The 16,423-nt window shown below is 35.6% G+C and overlaps 1 pseudogene; it reads right to left on the bottom strand.

Moving 5' to 3' along the window:
* Window positions 1-10,768: 10,768 nt before the first annotated feature.
* On the bottom strand, window positions 10,769-16,136 carry LOC130981453 (uroporphyrinogen decarboxylase 1, chloroplastic-like; annotated as a pseudogene).
* Window positions 16,137-16,423: the final 287 nt, after the last annotated feature.

The following is a 16,423-nucleotide window of genomic DNA, read 5'->3' as shown; positions in this document are numbered from 1 at the left end:
TATTACACCAACAACAGCCTCAAAGAATCCTCACAACACACTCAAATCTCACTCACTATGGAAAACACTCTTGAGCTCTTCCTTATATAGAGCAGTGCACTTAACACGCCCCCACGTGCTGCCTGTCTCAACCAATCACGCCGCCCCTGCGTGCTGACTCATCACGCCCCCCACGTGCTGCACCAGCTGGCCAATCACTCGTCGCCACGTCACCACGCCCCCCCCCACGTGCTGACTCACCACGCCCCTGCCACGTCAGCACACCCCCTGCGTGCTGACTCAGCACGCCCTTGCGTGCTGCCACGTGCTGCACCTCTTGGCCAACGACAATTTGCCACGTCAGCACGCCCCTTGCGTGGTGCTTACGTGGCTCAACCACAGCCTGCCACCTAGCCTCCACGCCCCCTACGTGTTGAAGGCACCACGCTTCCTGTGTGTTACCCCTTCATCTGACACGTCCATCTATTTGTAATACACACAGTAAGTCCATTTTTATCCAATACACCAAAATATTTTTCATATTTAAATTAATGAGCCTCATGAACACTTATTTTAAATTAAATAATAAAAGTTTAGATAACTGCTCTTATTTGTGCGAGTACTAGTAGTACAATTCACTTTTAAATCAGTGTGACATTTATGCACACATAATTATTACTTTGCATGTCATTCATTATGTCGTACCATTAAATCCTTAAAGGAAAGAAGTTTCGTTATATATTATCTGATTCACGGGTTCCCCAGTGAGTAGTCTTTACATAAATAAATGCAAATAAAAAGCGCCGTGTGCTAATTTTCTTTCTTTCTTCCCTTTGAACACCTTATTTGAGTCTAGAGATCCGACGAACCTACCTATCCGATCCGACCCTTAAGACACCCGACTTGGTCCAGAAATGCATCTAGAACATGCCCTACTCTCGAAAACCCTCACTTAATTGAGATACTTGTGATTTGAACGTAAAAGTTCCTTTACATGTATTCCCATCCACTATAATATCATAAAATTATTTTTAAAGGTCATATATAATATATATATATATATATATATATAAATTTTAAGCATTATTTTAACTACAGAAATATAATAATAAAAATTTTGTCAAAATATTTTTGACATATAAATAATGATAAAAAATACTTAATTTTGTTTGATAACTATTAACAGTAACAAATAATTTGTTAAAAAATTTAAAAATATTTTTTTAATATTTATTAACCATAAAAAAAATTATTTATTTTAATATTTATTGATCATAGAAAATATTAAACAAAAATTTTTTATAATTATTAATGATGAAATATATTATATCAAAGATATTTTTGATAATTTTTTTACCATAAAAAACTCAATCATATTATTTTTGGCATCCATTATTATTAAAGTTAAAATTTCTTCTATTATTGATTTTTTTTTAAATGAGGATAATAACCATAACATTAGATAAAATAAAATCTTTACTACTATGATATGAATAGACTTTTTTTTTATCGTATATAATCACCATATAAAATCAAATAAGATCTTTGCAATTTTGATTAGGGGTGGCAAAGTGGGCCGACCCGTCCCAATCCACCCTACTCTACCCCGCCTCGATCCGCCACACCAACTAAGATGGGTTCAAAATGTTAGCTCGTTCCGCTTTATGGCGAATTGGCGGGTCAGCAGGCTAACCCGCTTGACTCTTTTTTAAAAAAAAAATAAAATTTATTAAAAAATTAACTAAAAAAATAATAATTAAAAAATTAAATTCAAATAAAAAATAGTCAAATTATAATATAATTTTTTTTATTTTTTTTTTAATTTTTAACCTCAATAAAATTATTCAAAATAATATGTCAATAGAATCATTTTTATTTTAAAAAATAAGTCACATAATTTGAGCAAATATACAAAATTATAAAATAAAATAAATAAAGTTAACAACTAAAAGAAGAATAAAAAAAAAAAGGCGTTTGAAAATTATATAATTATTAATTTTATAATAGTAATCACTCTTTTATTTAATAAAAAAATAAAAATAAAAATCTTCGCCCCGGCGGACCGGCCCGCCCCGCTTCGCCAAAATCCGCCAATTTGGCGGTGCAGGTTTGGTGAATTTTTTTAATTTGGCGGGTTCCAAATCCTAGTCCAACCCGTATTTTTTAACGGGTTTAGCGGGTCGACCCGATAGATTCAACCTGTTTTGCCACCCCTAATTTTGACCATTGATCACAATTCAAAACTAGTACATAAGAGCATTCTTAATGTAACATTTAACAAGTGTATCAACACTAATTAACACCAAGTACCAAATCCAATATTTAAGATCATAATAACATAACTACAAGAAAATAACTTCATTGCCACGCTTTTAAAGCGTAGCGAAAAGCTAAAAAAAGTTTGACAATATCTGAAAAGGGTTGAAAAAAAGTTCTTGCTTTAAAAAATTTCTGATATGCATATTACTGATGGTTTCAGATCTGTATAGTCCTATATGAATCACACCTCATAAACTCATCAAAGTCTCAAATCAATAATCAAGTGAAGCAAGATAGTTGTCACTTTGAACTATAGACAATCTTCCATCCAATAGTCGTTCGAGTATTCCTGCCATATGATCTACCTTGTTTTTCAAATCTTCCACATCTACTTTAGAGTTTTCATATATTTTTTCTGCACTTTGAAGTTTTGTTGAAGATTAAAAAATATGAATGATTTAGGACCCTATAACTGTGTAGGTGTCATACCAACCCCATAACTATGATTTGTGCATGTCGTTCTGGTCTAAAAATTTCTAGAATGTCTTTTAGGTTAGTCTAACCCATACCTTAGCTCCAAGTTTGTTAAGCACCCTCTTTAGCAGCTTTTAAGCACCACTGATGAGCGAATATTTTATATGTTTTTTGACATCATTTTCATATAGTTTTTATTATGTTTTGTTTAAGTTTTATTATATTTTCACAGGTTTTAGTGCAAAATTCACATTTTTGGATTCTACTTTGAGTTTGTGTGTTTTATGGTGATTTAAAGTATTTTCTGGCTGAAATTGGGGAGTTTGAGCAAAAGTCTGATTCAGAGACAGATAAAAAATTACAGATGCTTTTAGGATTTGACCTCCGTGTACTCGATGGAGCATTTCTGAAGCTACAGAAGTCCAAATGGCGCATTTTCAATCGCTATGGAAATCTAACATCTAGGGCTTTTCAGAAATATATAATAGTTCATACTTTTCTTTGGAAATGAAGGCCCAAAACTAGCATTTAACGCCAGCCACCAGCCCTATTCTTGGCGTCCAGCGCCCACAGGGGAGCAGCTGGCGTCCAACACCCAAAAGGGAGTCCTAAGCCAGCGTTCAACGCCCCTAAGGGGTACTAGCTCGTTGGAGACACTCAAGCTCAGCCCAAACACTCACCAAATGGGTCCAGAGGTGGATTTTCACACTACAAAACTAGTTTATCTTATTTCTGTAATTCTTAGTTAGCAGATTAATACATATAGACAAGAGTTCACCCTTGTTGAGGATGCTGGCCCACTTTTACTTTTTCCATTATATTTTCAAATAGCATGAGTCACTAACCTCCTAAAGTTTGAGAATGGGGTCAGTCGGGATAAAGCTGAGAAAATTTCACTTTGTTAGACATAATAAACTCTCTCACTGTTTGCAATTTCACCATTCCAAGGGGAGATGTAGTAGTAGTTTTAATACCTTGAACATCTTCAATTTGATTATCACTGCCGAGGTATAATCTCTGGTTTGGTCTTATATCTAGGCCTTCAATTATGGCAAACTCCTTCAATAAATGACCTACAAGCTAACATTATATGCAAACATACTTGTCTTATCACAAGCATCTTGGATGGCTAGGTATTGGATGCTTTGCTTAGTGGAGGTGGGTTCTGCAGTAGTGACCATTTGGATGTAAATTCTAATTGAATATAAGGTGCAAAAAATAAAAGGGTAATGCTTCAATATTGTTCATGCGAGATGAAGTTTAATATGTTTAGTAGTAAATTCTGGTCATCTGCTGACATATTGAGTTTTATGCTGAGTAGGATTCATTCTTAATGTGTTTCAAGTCAATTCGATCAGAACCTAAGAACTGGAATATTTATTTATTTCCTTTGTTGTGCTTTGGAGTTGTAATTCGATATTTGGTTCTGTTCCTGCAAGGTCAGCATATTGTTTTTACCATATTTGCTTACATGTGATGCATCATATGGTATTACTAATGAAATATTACTATTTGCCTAGCTAATTTTAGATGATACTTATCCTTATAAAGATATGTTTTGATGCTGACATTATCGAAAAAAAAAGATTTAAAAGGACATGATTTGATCTTCATTTTTTAAAATTTGATGTAACATGTTTATGCATATGTCAATTTTTTAAAAATATGGCATTAGTTGAATACCTATTTCTTGAATTGATTTTTGAATTTTTTTTATATGATGGTTTAGGGTTTACAATATAAATATTTATGTACAAGAATTTTGTTAATTGGGGAATTGACATATGATTTAATTTTGCTGTGAACATCATTACGTGTGTGCATCCAGATCATTTTGTATATACAAGCTGAAACTAAGTTGTTGCAGATTGAATGGACCAAGGGTTTTTGTACAGGCATTTTGTTCTTAGAAAGGACTTTCTCAAACGTGGAGACTTGCAAAGTGCAAGGCTTTATGTTCATGTGCAGCCGGCACTTGGGGAACTTTCACAGACATTGCAATGTGGATTTTCTGTCCATTCAATGGACCAACTACTCTTAAAATTGGAATGAAAAATATACCTTTTGAGAATTGGCTTATAATTAAGATTTGGTGCTATTCATTTGATATTATTTGTTGTTGTTGATTTGGGTTTTCATTAAAAATCTTAGTATATTTTCTGATGTTACAATTTATCATATCTTCTAGGAAAATATTTTGTTGTGGCAAAGACGGTGTAAGGATGCTTTGTATTCCCTGCTCACTTTTGGTGTTCAACGGCTTGTGCGTCACTTGGCATCAGTTGCAATGGCAAAGATCATATCTAAGGGAGATGGAATATCTGTTTATGCTAGAGCAAGCAGCCTTTAGGGATTTCTTTCTGATGGTTCTTGTTACCATAAGGAAAACTCATTTCTTCAATATACTTGTTTCTGTGTTTTTGTGCCAAATTGGTTCTCTTGTTTGAGGAACTATATAGAACTCAATTTTTGTAAAAAAATTTAGTTATTATTCTGTCAATGATTCTTGTTACCATATGCCATATGCAAGTTCTTTCATTATGTTGGTCATAATAAATACTTGAGTGATGAAAATTGAATTTTATATTATACTTATTACTACTATTTTTCGGTTTCATTTTATCCATTATTTTTTTGTATATTTTTAAGATAAGGTATTTTGAAAGTAAAAAAAATGAAGAGACGGTATTTTTGGTACAATTTGTATATAAATAAGAAAAAAATGATAGTGATAAAATAAAAGGGATTATAGAAATATTTTTTATGTCGTAGAATTATTAAATAGGGATTATAGGAATATCTTTCATTGAATATTTATAATTTCTCTAAATTTTTAATTAGGTTCCTATACTTTTTTTTTCTTTTCAATTAGGTCCCTAGGGGTATACAAGTAATTTCACAATTCACTAACATTTTTTTAACGTTTAACGTTAACAAGGACTAAATTGAAAAAAAAATGTATAGGGACCCAATTGAAAAGAAAAAAAGTATAGGGACCTAATTGGAAATTCGGTAAAACTATAGGGACCTACAGAGTAATTAAACCTTTTTGTTATTATCGCACAGTACCAGAGTACCTGGACAGGCTTAAGCCTGTACTACCGGTTATTTTACCGGTACGCGTTTTTACGCAATTTTTCGAAGAAAATTATATTTTCTAACTCAGAAAAATCTACTGAGTCCAAAAATCATATTTATATTTTCTAATTAATATTCTAAAATTTTGGACCTATTTTGGGCAATTAAATTATTATTATTTAACATTAATTAATTGGTTAATCAATTCGCAATTCTTACTGGACCACAACAAGAGCATGTAGAGTCCCTCAATAGGAAATCCCTGAGATGCCCCAATGGATGAATTTTTCTCCCCAAAAAAAATTTTTGGGATCAAACATGGATCAGCTGAGGTTAGACCACCAAGAGCAGTCCACCTTCCTCCATGAGACAAGAGAAGATCAAAGAGGCATGAGGGAAGAACAAAGAACCATGAAGGAAGAACAACAAACGTAGGGGCGTGACATAGAGGAAATCAAACACTCCATTAGATCCTCCAGAAGGAGTAGTAGCCGCCATCACTAAGGTGAATTCGTTTCCTTTACTCCCTTGTTGCCTATGTTATTTTTCTGTTTTTCATGTATTTTGTTTTATTGTCTGTTTCTAGTGCATGATCATCTGTCTTTATGTCTTAAAGCTATGAAATATTCCATGCATCTCTCACCTTGCTTAAAAGAAAAATTATTTTATTGAAAAAGAGAAGTAAGATGCATGAATTTCGAGTCATATATTAAGAATAGTTCAGTTATTTGATGTGGTGGCGTTGCTTTTATTTTCTGAATGTATGAATAAACAGTGCATATTTGATGTTGGAGTTAAAGAATGTTGGCTCTTGAAAGAATGATGATAAAAGAGAAATATTATTGGTGATATAAAAAATCCAAAAATTAATTCTTGAAGAAAGAAAAAGTAGCAAAAAGCAATAAAAGAAAAAAATATATGCGAAAAAAAGGGGGCAAGCAGAAAAGAAATAAAAATAAGAAAAATCCAATAAATCTTTAAACCAAAAGGTAAAAGTAAAAAGCCAATAGCTCTTTAAACCAAAAGGCAAGAGCAAGGATCCAAGGCTTTGAGTATCAATGGTTAGGAGGGCATAAAAGAAGAAATATCTTAGCCTAGGCAGTTCAAATGAGCTGCTTCCCTAACTATATGCTTGTGATGTGAAGGTGTGAAGGTGTCAAGTGAAAAGTTTGAGACTGAGCAGTTAAAGTCATGGTCCAAAGCAAAGAATGTGCTTAAGAACTCTAGACACCACTAGCTGAGGATTCTAGCAAAGCTGAATCACAATCCTAAGGGGTTCACCCAGTTAAGTGTCTGTGGCATTTATGTATCCGGTGGTAATAGTGGAAAACAAAGTGCTTAGGGTCACGGCAAAGACTCTAAAGAAGCTGTGTTCAAGAATAAAAAAGAGCTTAACAAGGAGAATCAATAGTATCATCTAGAATCTAAGTTCTTAAAGATGCCAATCATTTTAAACTTCAATGGAAAGTGAGATGCTAAGACTATTCAGAAGCAAAAAGCTACTAGACCCGCTCATCTAATTGAAACTGAGCTTCATTGAAAACTCTAAGATTTATTGTATTCTTCTACTTCTTTTTATCCTACTTTATTTTAGGTTGCTTGGGGACAAGCAACAATTTAAATTTGGCGTTATGATTAGCGGATATTTTAGACGCTTTTTGGCATCATTTTCATATAATTTTCATTATGTTTTGTTTAAGTTTTATTATATTTTCATAGGTTTTAGTGAAAAATTTACATTTTTGGATTCTACTTTGAGTTTGTGTGTTTTATGGTGATTTTAGGTATTTTTTGGCTGAAATTGAGGAGCTTGAGCAAAAGTCTGATTCAGAGACAGAGAAAAGACTACAGATGCTGTCAGGATCTGACCTTCGTGTACTCGAAAGAGCATTTCTGGAGCTATAAAAGTCTAAATGACGCGCTCTCAAAGGCTATAGAAATCTAACATCTAGGGCTTTCCAGAAATATATAATAGTCCATACTTTGATTTGGAAATGAAGGCCCAAAATTGGTGTTTAACGCCAGCTACCAGCCCCATTCCTGGCGTACGTCCAGCGCCTACAGGGTAGTAGCTGGCTTTCAATGCCCAAAAGGGAGTCCCAAGCCAGCGTTCAATGCCCCTAAGGGGTACTAGCTCATGGGAGATACTCAAACTCAGTCCAAACACTCACCAAGTGGGCCCCAAAAGTGGATTTTCACACTATAAGACTAGTTTATCTTATTTCTTTAATTCTTAGTTGGCAGATTAGTATATATAGACAAGAGTTCACCCTTGTTGAGGACACTGGCCCACTTTTACTTTTTCCATTGTATTTTCAAACAGCATGAGTAACTAACCTCCTAAGGTTAAGGTTAGGAGCTCTGCTAAGTTTCATGGATTAATAATATTACCGTTCTAATTCAATATGTCTGATTCTATTCTCTTATGCATTCTCGTTCTTCATCTCATGAATTGAGGGTGATCTGTGACAATCACCCTTATTCTACATGGGTTTCGTGCGAGTCCTGACCCAGATAGCATTGAACCAAAGCTAGAGATTGCATTGCGGATTCCAATAGAATACCTAGGCAACTTTAGATACGTGACATAAAATCCCATTGACTGTGGGTAATTGAGGTCTCTGTGGCGCTAAGGCTAGAGTAAGAGAAGCAGCACTTTCTAATCCGGAAGATATGCCTTGTCTATGGCACCTTGAGTAGGATCGTGAAGGGGTGTGGATTGCTTAGAGCTTCATCTTCTGCTATAGTGAGAAACCTAGAGGTGGCTTGATGAGAGGACATGAGTTATCTCAACATGGTGGATTGCTGCAGTGGAGGTGGTTAACTTGATGAGAGGACATGAGTTAATCACTTACGGCTGCCATTGAAGGAATCAGAAAGTTATTGAATTAGACAGTAAGAAGAGTTAATCCGGAAAGACAAAGCATCTCCGAAGCCTCGACCGTTCTCATACCATTGATTTCTCATCTATCTAGTAACATTTTATTTATTTATTTTGTTTTATGCATTTTCCGTGACAAACTATAATTTCTATCCACCTAACTAAGATCTGCAAGGTAACCGCTGCTTTCTCAAACCAACAATCTCTGTGGAATCGACCCTCACTCACCTGAGGTATTACTTGGACGACCCGGTATTCTTGCTGGTCTATCTGTACGAATTATGCGGAGCCAGTTTCGTGCACCAACCACGTCGTTCCTAAACTTCAATAAAAATAATCTTTTATGACATGAAGGTCTTGAAGGCTGAATTATTACAAGAGAAAAAAAAGGGAGTTTTACTCACCCTTTGAACTTGAAACTTATAGCTTTATACTCCTTATTAAGATACCTAAAACATGATTTGATTTATACATGAAATAGAACAAAGTATAGTTACCTTCTTTGATGCACTTTGGTCAAACCTTTTCTAAGAAAAAGAAAGAATTTTTTTTTACCTTTGAAACTAGAAAATGATAGTTCCTTGCTTCTTGAGGCTTTTAAATAAGATTTCCTAGGCAAGAACATGAAACTTCCTCTATGAACATAAAAAGGTTAAAACTTAAAAAAAAAAGAAAAAAAGAGAATTATACTTTAATTTACCTCCAAAAAATTTATATGAGGATGAAAGGACAAGAGAAAGATTTTAATTGATTTGGAATATTGGTTGGAAGTCTCCTTCCTTTCTTGGCAGAGCTTGAAAGCTTGCTTTCATGGAGGTTTTTCTCTTTTCTCTCTCTTAAATTTTCTTGAAAAGAGAGAGCGAAAAAGGGACGAGTTTATGACAAAATGTACTTGATCAAAAGTATTTTAGAGATAATTACTAAAAATAGTACTTATCTGATCACAAGAAAATACTGATAATAATTCTTATCAGTTGAGTTTTGTATTCGATTATTATATTATTTAATAAAATATCATTAATTATAATGTTATCGACAAAATAATATTATATTATTAGTACTTGTTTTCTGTGGATATTCGAATAATCAAACGGAGTCTAATTGTGTCAGTCAATTTCTACGAATTTTCAACATATATAATCCAAAAAAGTCAATTTACCGAAAATATAAGTTGCTACACTTGAGCTTGAAGGGTGTTCGTCGCCAGTGAAGAAGTGGCCGCCGTGAAGATTGTGGGAAGGGGTTGTGAGAGGGGGACTCGTGGAGTTGACACACTGAGGAAGAAGAGCACTACAACAAATAAGGGTTTTTGCAACGGTCAAAAACTGTTGTTGTAGATTGAAAAACCGTTCCTAAAACTTTAGGCAACGCTTTGGCAACGGTTTTTGACCTGTGGTATATGCAGCCGTTACCAATGCTCAAATGCAACGGTTTTTTATCTAAGGCATCGGTAACAAAAAAACCGTTGCCAAAGTTACTGGTATAGACAATGATTTTGACAACAATTTTTAAAGAACGGTTTAAAACCGTTACTAGATAGGCAATGGTTTAAAACTGTTCTCTTTCATGACGTAACGGTTTAAAACCATAACTGGATAGGCAACGGTTTTAAACTGTTGTAATTTTATTATTCACTAAGTCAACAGTTTTAAAGCGTTGCCATTAGTGTCGTTTTTTGGCAACGGTTTTAATACCATTGCCATTTTTTAGTTGTCTTTGACAACCGTTTTAACACTATTGCCTTTTGTTACTTTTGATAACAGTTTTTTGTAATATAATTCTTTATTTACAAGAATTTTCTCATGAATGAAATTAGTTCTAACTTTTTTTTTTAATTTAGCGTTAATAAATAACCTAAACTATTTGAATGAAATTACTAAAGAAAACTAATTGAAAGTTTACCATCAAATTTGACTAACAAAAATTGTTGTAAGATCCACAATCACATTATATATCATTACAAAATAACATAATACTAATCTAGGTCATAACTAATTTTACTTATATCATCATCATTTTTCAAAATACCATAATACTATAACCTAAGGGTGACAATTTTTTCATTTTTCTTCAACAAAGTTGGTGTGGTAACTTAGCTTAAGTGGACTCTCTTGGCTTCAATGGTAACTGCTCCACATAAAGAACTAGAAAAAATCTTAAATCTGATCTTCCATCTGCCCTATCCACAGTCCAGTCCAGCCCAATAACATCAACTCCAGTATCTTTCATACGCTCAAGAAGGCCACCATTTCCATTTATATAAAGAACAACTGGTGTCTCAGGGCATCTTTTCTTGACCAAATCTACAATATGGATGTTTCGAAATCAGTACATGGCAAAAGAGGAAAAAATATGGAACAATAGCATCTTGCGCCCAAAGTTCAATTCGCAAATATTTTGTTTTATAAATTATGATGATGCACTAATGGTGGACGAAATTGTGATCCATGTTCTAATTATTTTGAGATGAAGGCTTCTAAGGGGCACCAGCTGAATTCACAACTCCGTTCAACTAACCAGCAAGTGTACTGGGTCGTCCAAGTAATAAACCTTACGTGAGTAAGGGTCGATCCCACAGAGATTGTTGGTATGAAGCAAGCTATGGTCACCTTGTAAGTCTCAGTTAGACAGATTAAAGGGTAATTGTGATTATTGGAATAAATGATAAATAAAGAGGAATAATAAAAGGGATAGAATACTTATGTAGATTCATTGGTAGGAATTTCAGATAAGCATATAGAGATGCTGTATGGCTCAAGGACGCCTGCTCTTCTACTGCTTCTACTCAATCCTTCTTACTCCTTTCCATGGCAAGCTGTGTATAGGGGTTCACCATCAGCGGTGGCTACTTTCAATCCTCTCGGGAAAATGATCCTATGCGGCTGTCACTCGCACGGCTAATCGTCTGGAGGCATCACCCATGGTTGATGGCTACATCCCATCCTCGCAGTGAAAACTAATGCTCACGCACTCTGTCACAGTACGGCTAATCACTGGTTGGTTCCCGCGCCTACTGGAATAGAATCCCTTGATTCTTTTGCGTCTGTCACTAACGCCCAGCACTTGCAAGTTTGAAGCACGTCACAGTCATTCATTACCGGAATCCTACTCGGAATACCACAGACAAGGTTAGACTTTCCGGATTCCCAGGATCCTACTCGGAATACCACAGACAAGGTTAGACTTTCCGGACCCTCATAAATGCCGCCATCTATCTGGCTTATACCACGAAGATCCTGTTGGGAAATCTAAGAGATACACATTCAAGCTCTGTTGCATGTAGAACGTAAGTGGTTGTCAATCACGCGCGTTCATAAGTGAGAATGATAATGAGGGTTATCTAACTCATCACATTCATCATGTTCTTGGGTACGAATGAATATCTTGGAATAAGAATAAGAGAGATTTGAATAAAAGAAAATAGAACTTCATTAATACTTGAGGTACAGCAGAGCTCCACACCCTTAATCTATGGTGTGCAGAAACTCCACCGTTGAAAATACATAAGTGAAAGAGGTTCAGGCATGGCCGAATGGCCAGCCCTCTCCATGATCAAGTGACCGAATGAATAAAGAGTTAAAGTGGTCAAAAGATGGTCAAAAGATGTCTAATACAATAGATGAATGTCCTATATATACTAGACTAGCTACTAGGGTTTACATGAGTAAGTAATTGATGCATAAATCCACTTCCGGGGCCCACTTGGTGTATGTTTGGGCTGAGCTTGATCAATCCACGAGCTGAGGCTTCTCTTGGAGTTGAACTTCGAGTTATGACGTGTTTTGGGCGTTCAACTCCGGATCATGACGTTTTTCTGGCGTTTAACTCCAGACAGCAGCATGTACTTGGCGTTCAACGCCAAGTTACGTCGTCATTCTTCGAATAAAGTATGGACTATTATATATTGCTGGAAAGCCCTGGATGTCTACTTTCCAACGCCGTTGAGAGCGCGCCATTTGGAGTCCTGTAGCTCCAGAAAATCCATTTTGAGTGCAGGGAGGTCAGATTCCAACAGCATCAGCAGTCCTTTTGTCAGCCTTCTTCAGAGTTTTGCTCAAATCCCTCAATTTCAGCCAGAATTTACCTGAAATCACAGAAAAACACACAAACTCATAGTAAAGTCCAGAAATGTGAATTTAACATAAAAACTAAGAAAAACATCCCTAAAAGTAGCTTGAACTTACTAAAAACTACCTAAAAACAATGCCAAAAAGCGTATAAATTATCCGCTCATCAACTAACAGCAACATAGTTTCAATTAAATAAAAAGTTTGAAGGTGTAGCCTCTGATTTGGACTTTCTCTCCTAAATTCAGAAGACTAAGATCAACATCCAGTGAGCTTATTTACCACTCGATGCTTACAAATTACAAGCTCTTAGCTCATCTTATTATTTACCAACCAAATGACAATCATGAGAGCTTGGAACAAAATAATAATTTACATAAAACAAAACCTGTAACCATTGCAAACTTTTGAAAGCGACACATGGTTTATCTAGTTCAAAGATTCAACTAAATAAATAAGCAAAAGTTGAAATACATACACTTAAGCTAGCTATGACATGGATCCCAAATAGAATAGTTTGAAAAATTAGAACACAATTTCAATAAGATGAAAAAAAATGGGAACTATTTCTACATTACCTTTTGATATAATGCTTTGACCAGCGTTCCCACATATCAGGTGGTAGTTGTCTAACCCATGAATCAAATATTTGTATGCAGTGAGCCCCAGACTCCACTTGAAAAACAACATAATCTGCTATTGCTTACGCCAAATAAGAGAGTAGAGTCCGCAATAAATGTATTGTATGGCACATACTCTTAATGGTTGTATAGGTGCCTGTTGTACCCCCTTCCACTATATATGTTGCTATTGTCTAAGGTGATCCCACGAAACCTAAAACGGAAGCATCACTGAAAAGCGGATATTTTATACGCTTTTTGGTATTGTTTTCAGGTAGTTTTTAGCATGTTTTATTCACTTTTTATTATATTTTTACTAATTTTTATTCAAAAATCATATTTCTGGACTTCACTATGAGTTTGTATATTTTTCTATAATTTCAGGTATTTTCTGGCTGAAATTGAGGGACTTGAGCAAAAATCTGATTCAGAAGCTGAGAAAAGACTGCAGATGCTGTTGGATTCTGACCCTCCTGCACTCAAAGTGGATTTTCTGGAGCTACAGAAGCCCAATTGGTGCGTTTCTCAAATGTGTTGGAAAATAGACATCTTGGGCTTTCCAGAAATATATAATAGTTCATATTTTTCCTGAGATATGATGGCCCAAACTGGCATTAAACGCCAGCCAGAGACCCTTTTTCTGGTGTAAAACGCTAGAATTGGCACCAAAACTGGAGTTAAATGCCCAAACTGGCACCCAAGCTGGCGTTTAACTCCAAGAATGGCCTATGCACATTAAAGCTTCAAATCTCAGCCCAAACACTCACCAAGTGGACCCCAGAAGTGGATTTCTGTAGTATCTGCACTTAGTTACTCATTTTCTGTAAAGCTAGGTTACTAGTTTAGTATAAAAACTACTTTTAGAGATTCATTTTGTAACTTATGAAATTTTACATCTCATATTGTATTTTCTACGGCATGAGTCTTTAAACCCCATAGGTGGGGGTGAGGAGCTCTGCTGTGTTTTGATGGATTAATGCAATTACTACTGTTTTCAATTCAATCAAGTTTGTTTTTGTTCTAAGATACTCACTCGTACTTCAATATGAAGAAGGTAATGATCCGTGACACTCATCATCATTCTCAAATTTATGAACGCGTGCTTGACAACCACTCCCGTTCTATCTGAGCTCAACGTAGTCATTGGGCGACAGATTGAGTGCGTATCTCTTGGGATTCTAATCCACGGATTTGACTTGCATCTCCTGACAAGTCAGATACTTCGTGGTAGAGGCTAGAACCAATTGGCAGCATTCCTGAGATCTGAAAAGTCTAAACCTTGTCTGTGATATTCTGAGTAGGATCTGGGACGGGATGATTGTTATGAGCTTCAAACTCACGAATATTGGGCGCAGTGACATTGTGCAAAAGGATAGAGAGATCCTATTCCGACACAAGTGAGAACCAACATATGATTAGTCGTACAGAAACTGTACCTGGACCATTTTCACTAAGAGGACGGATGATAGCCATTGACAACGGTGATCCACCAACATAAAGCTTGCCATAGAAGGAGCCATGCACGTTTGAAGAAGAAGGCAGTAAGAAAGCAGAAATCCAGAGGGCAAAGCATCTCTGAAACCCCAACCTGTTCTCCGTTACTGAATAACAAGTATTATTTATTTCATGTTGTTTTACTTTTTACAAACAAAACTCTTTTTATCATTAATCTCCTGACTAAGTGTTACAGGATAACCATAGCTTGCTTTAAGCCAGCAATCTCCGTGGGATCAACCCTTACTCACGTAAGGTATTACTTGGACGACCCAATGCACTTGCTGGTTATTTGTACGGAGTTGCAAAAGTGTGATTGCAATTTCGTGCACCAATCACCACCAACCTAAGTAAAAAGCAATAAGTAAGGAAAACGGCTCCTTTGAAGCATAGCCATGATATATAGAAGCGATAATGCAACTAGGTTTACCTCCTTGCACAGTATCTTGAATGAATCTCCAACAAAACTGAGCTTTTCCAGGTCAATTGGATGCAGAGCCTTTAGTCCCTCCTCGGAGCGTATTGGGGACTGAATAACAGGACCCCTTACGTCTTCAATGTCGAATTCGACCCCAAAAGTAGGAAGTGACATAAGGATGTCAGAGAAAATGATCGCTCCATCAGGCCTAAAGGCATTCCAAGGCTGCAAAGAAATTTCCACAATGAGATCAGTTGTCTCCGACCTCTCTCGAAAGGATGGATATTTCTTAGCAAGCTTTCTGTAAATAGCCATGTACCTTCCTGCCTGGTGCATCATCCATGCTGATGGCCGACTAACAGGTTCTTCTCTGACAGCCTTCACTAGCAGAGGATCTGAAGACAAAATCACCACAAAAATCATGAATTTCTCTTGGTTAAAAGAAAAAGACTCAAAAATACCTGAATTACCCTCTCTTAGAACCCTATAACAATTTGCACCACTATCTAAAGCAACAAATTTGTTAAAACTGAATGCTATTAGAAACAAGCAACGTCACCTTTATTATCACACAGATAAAGTAGCTACATTACCACTTCAAAAAATAAATGAACTGAAAGAAAAATAAAAAAGAAAAAGAAGCTAAATTGAACAAAATGAAAAGCATAATGAAAAGAAGGAAAAACTGTGGTACTAGAAGAAGAGGCAGAGCAAGTGATGAAAAAGTGCGGTTTTGGGTTGAAAAGGAGTGAAAGTGTAGTGTTTAAGGAATTAGAATGTGGAAACAAAGTAAAAAAAAGAACAAATTGAGGTTGCAACTTGTACCTGAAAGGAGCTTTTGAAGAGTAGCACAAGCCTCCTTCCATGTTGGCCTTTCAAGGATACAAACTTATTTAAATTAGGATGTTTCAATTACAAACACAACATGGAAACCAATTATTGTCCTATGCAAGAATTTAGCCATATACTCGACCATTAAAAAATCATCTCATCATCAGACTGCACAAGCAGTGGTAGATTCAAAGGAAAAAATGCACAAATTATTGTCGTATGCAATGAATATGAAAGTAAAAGAACTAAACCACAATGTCAAGCTACTAATAATAATGAATAACTGACCTTTGCCAATGATCAGACCAAGCTGCTTTAAGGT

This window comes from Arachis stenosperma, chromosome 5, assembly GCF_014773155.1.
Source record: "Arachis stenosperma cultivar V10309 chromosome 5, arast.V10309.gnm1.PFL2, whole genome shotgun sequence".
NCBI classification, from domain to species: domain Eukaryota; kingdom Viridiplantae; phylum Streptophyta; class Magnoliopsida; order Fabales; family Fabaceae; genus Arachis; species Arachis stenosperma.
The sequence above is the reverse complement of the archived record's forward strand: the minus strand, read 5'-3'. Positions and strand labels throughout refer to the sequence as shown.